This window comes from Spinacia oleracea, chromosome 3 (genome assembly GCF_020520425.1).
Source record: "Spinacia oleracea cultivar Varoflay chromosome 3, BTI_SOV_V1, whole genome shotgun sequence".
Lineage (NCBI taxonomy): Eukaryota > Viridiplantae > Streptophyta > Magnoliopsida > Caryophyllales > Amaranthaceae > Spinacia > Spinacia oleracea.
The window spans coordinates 149,563,793-149,567,579 of record NC_079489.1 but is presented as its reverse complement, the minus strand read 5'-3'; positions in this window follow the sequence as shown (position 1 = coordinate 149,567,579).

The window sequence follows — 3,787 nt, the reverse complement described above, 5'->3', positions numbered from 1 at the left end:
ATCCTGCCTCTGGAGTTATCGACGAGCGAAGTACTCCTCTCGGTAGTTACAGTCCCCTGAAACCTCAATCTCTACCTTGCGGGTGTATGTTGAGAGATCCCCACACCAGGGATCACAAGGGAACCTACGGCCGCCGTGGTCAAACATAATTGCACTCCCTTTATGTCACGATAACCGGGTTTTGTCAGTTTTTCTCATTGTCGTTAAAAACTGAATGACGACTCCTATATTACTAGTCAATTGGGTGTAAACTCACAGGAAATCCAATTACACTTGATTGAATAAAAAGAATCGTCACACCCACGAGGGACGAGGTCACGCATTAGCCTCGTGCTTTTTCGACCCCCTCACAGTAAGGCATATTGCACTAATGCGGGCACGACCAAGAGTATGAGGCAAAGACTACTTATCGCCCAAATTCAAAATGCAAGCCACACGACTTCTACATTAAGGATTAAAGGTAGCAAAATATTACCTACCACGGAAGGGATAGCTCGCACCTACACGAGCGGGACCCCAAGGCATCTTTCTCGAAAGAACCTACAAAACTCGTACGCCAAAAGGAAGCATCCCAACATGCATACTTGGGAGCTCCAAGCTACAAAACGACCGTAGCAAAATTAAAAAATATATACGCGATCAAATTCTTACGCCTCAAGGTATGTTCCTCGGGCCATATAGACTCGCCCAACTATTGCAATAACTGTACGCCTTAAGAGCGACAGTTCCTTTAAATAATCGCCCCAAAGCGACAAACACCGTAGTCCACCCATCGGCTACGGATTCTCGAGAAATCATCACGATCACTCAACTCATTGTGATCTCTAATAAAATTCTACGTTCCAAAAATAAAGAAAACCAAAAGAGAAGTGAATACGTAGAATTTCCAAGTGAAATAAACGAACGAACAAGAGGCCAACTGTGTCATCAAAAGACCAGCCCAAACAATATTTTCAACGCCCCACTTGGGCGTGAATTATTTCTAACGCCCAGGCCTGGGCGCCGAAAATGAGCCTAGGCTCAAAAAAAGCCCTGACTTCTATAGGGTCCTGCTGTATCCATTCGACTCGAAAATTGCCGATTTCTTTACTGAAAGTCGCACCTCACGGCTTTGTTAAGAGTAGCACACCACTACAAAGATCGCTCGCACTTACGAGCACGATCCCAAACACGATCAAGGACATTACAAAATGCGTATCCCCAAGGAACCTCTTTGACAAGAAATGATCGTCAAGCATGAGTGCTTGGGGGCTCGAAAGAAAATATATATTTCAAAAGAGAGTATGCAAAGTTAAAACAATATTCCCAGACTACGCTGTACGAAGTCCCGTGTTTGGATAATCTCAAAAGATAAAACCGGATTACGACCTCAAGACAAAGGCCGCTGTTGATACTTATACATAGTCCCCTAATCAAGGACCCAGGTGACATGCTAAAGTCGTATCACCTAATCAAAAATAACCTAAGTCCACTAGCTAGGTAGCAAGGGAAGTCAGGATCGAATCCACAGGGAAACAGTGTTCTTTCTACTATTAATCAATTAGACTAGACTATTGGGAACAAGAGTTGGTTTGATGGTTTGCTAAAACTACGGCGATAATTAAACAACTAGGAATCAATATATTAAGGAATCTAGGGCATAGGTTCACCAACAGATAACAATCCAGGACAATAAAGAATCACGATAATCAACAAAGTAATTAATTAGACTAGCATGCTCTCTCGAATCGATACTAATCATAGACTTAGAATTAACGGGCTTTCGCTACGTATTAACTCTAATTCCACCTATTGACACAAGCCTAAACATCAAATTGCATCTCTCGAATCTTAACTTGATATTGCATAACTACCACAATTAAACCTGCGCAAATCTAATTGTATAGTGAAATAAACCAATCAATAGGAATTAATTACAATGCCAACAATCACAATTATTCAATATCCCTTCATATTATTCATGGATCCCCAAACCCTAGAAAATAGACTACTCAAGCATATTAACAATAAACAAAGCAATTAGCGTGATTGAAAACATAATTAAAGCTAAACAAAGAATTGAAATAAAGAACAATACCTTAATTGAAGAACAAGAGAAATAGAAAGCTTGAATTTTTATTGAAATTGAAAATTAACTGTTTGCATAAATTTAGAGAGAAAACAAAGCTAAGAGAAATAAACTAAGGGGCTAATACTAGAAAATAAGATGTCAAACTAAAATAACTAAGCCTAGTATTTATAGTTTGCCCATAAACATAAGGAAAAACCGGAAGAAAACCGCGGAAAAAGGGCCCTGAGTTGTCGTCGCCCGGTCGGGCAGCCTTCTGCTCGTCGGGCGACCAGCTCGTAACCCGCCCGTCGGGCGCAGGTCTGCCCGCCGGGCGGAGGTAGAAATTCTGGAAATCATCGGCATGCGCCTGGTCGGGCAGCTCCCGCCCGTCGGGCAGACGTTCGCCAGTCGGGCAGCCATTCGCCCGCCGGGCGCGCGTACAAACTACACGATCCTCTATCTTTAAAACGCCATATCTCCTTCGTTATTCGTCGGAATTAGGCGAGTGACCACTCTTTGGAAAGCTTCTGAAGTCTAGAATCCAACCCAATTGGAATCACTTCATTTAAAGTTGTAGAACGTAAGTTATGTTCAAAAGAGTAGACGAGTGTTGGTTTTCTAGTTCTTTCACTATCCGCTTTGCTCGAAAACTCTTCCAACTCAATGTGTGTGCTCTCGAAAGTACATAATCTCTTGTATTGATTAAAATGAGTAGAAAATACACAAAACATGCTAATTCCTACAATGATGAACCTAAAACTACAAACACACTACAAGGAGCACATTAGTACTAAAAATCGCTCCGAAGAGCTCATTTGAGATCAAAAAGTACTAAGGGACGGGGGTAAAAACACTATAAAATATGAACATATCAAACTCCCCCAAAATAGATCTTTTCTTGTCCCTAAGAAAAGAAATCATCGATGAATACATAAATCAACTTCACCCCAAACAGATCTTAAAAAACAATGGATACGATTCAAGGTAAAATCCAACAAGCATGCATCAATGTCAACCGATCAAATCTATTCGACCGCTAATCCACCTTAACAATCGTCACGCAAAGCGAACCACAAATGCACAATGGAATTCAAGACTAGTACTCACACACTCGTCACTCTTTTATGTGGCGGATAAAAGATGTACCCGTTCGCTCTCCTCCCAACATATAAGTGAACAATGCCCTCCCAAACTCACAACACTCGTGTGTCTAGAAAAACATACACTCAACCTAATGGTCAACTCGGAATGTGTCATGTCATAACTTGCATTGATAAACAACTATTTTCACATAAGTACGACTCTATGCACAAAGGTCAGAAGGTCTTCAAAGCTTGTAATGTTAGGCTTAGGTAAGGATGCGGTAAATTTGGGAAAAATGTGAGCTTAAAGCCTTGGCTTTGGGGAGCATAAATCCTAAATACAACCATGATCAACCAATATAATGACCATAACTCTCCCACTCAACACATGACAAAACAACAAATAACCAACACCATACTTTCTTGCCTTTTTCACAATTATTACCAATCACTTATAAGGATATGAATTTGCAAAACTCGATTGAAACAATGCTTTGAACTTTTTCTGAGAGTAATAGATTTTTCTCTTTCTTTTCTTTTTCAATCTCTCTTTTTTTTTTCCTTTTTTTTAGAAACCTTCACATTTTTTTTGTTCTTTCATTTCTTTCATTTTCAACTCATTTTTCAACAACAAACATGATAAGACGAACTCCTT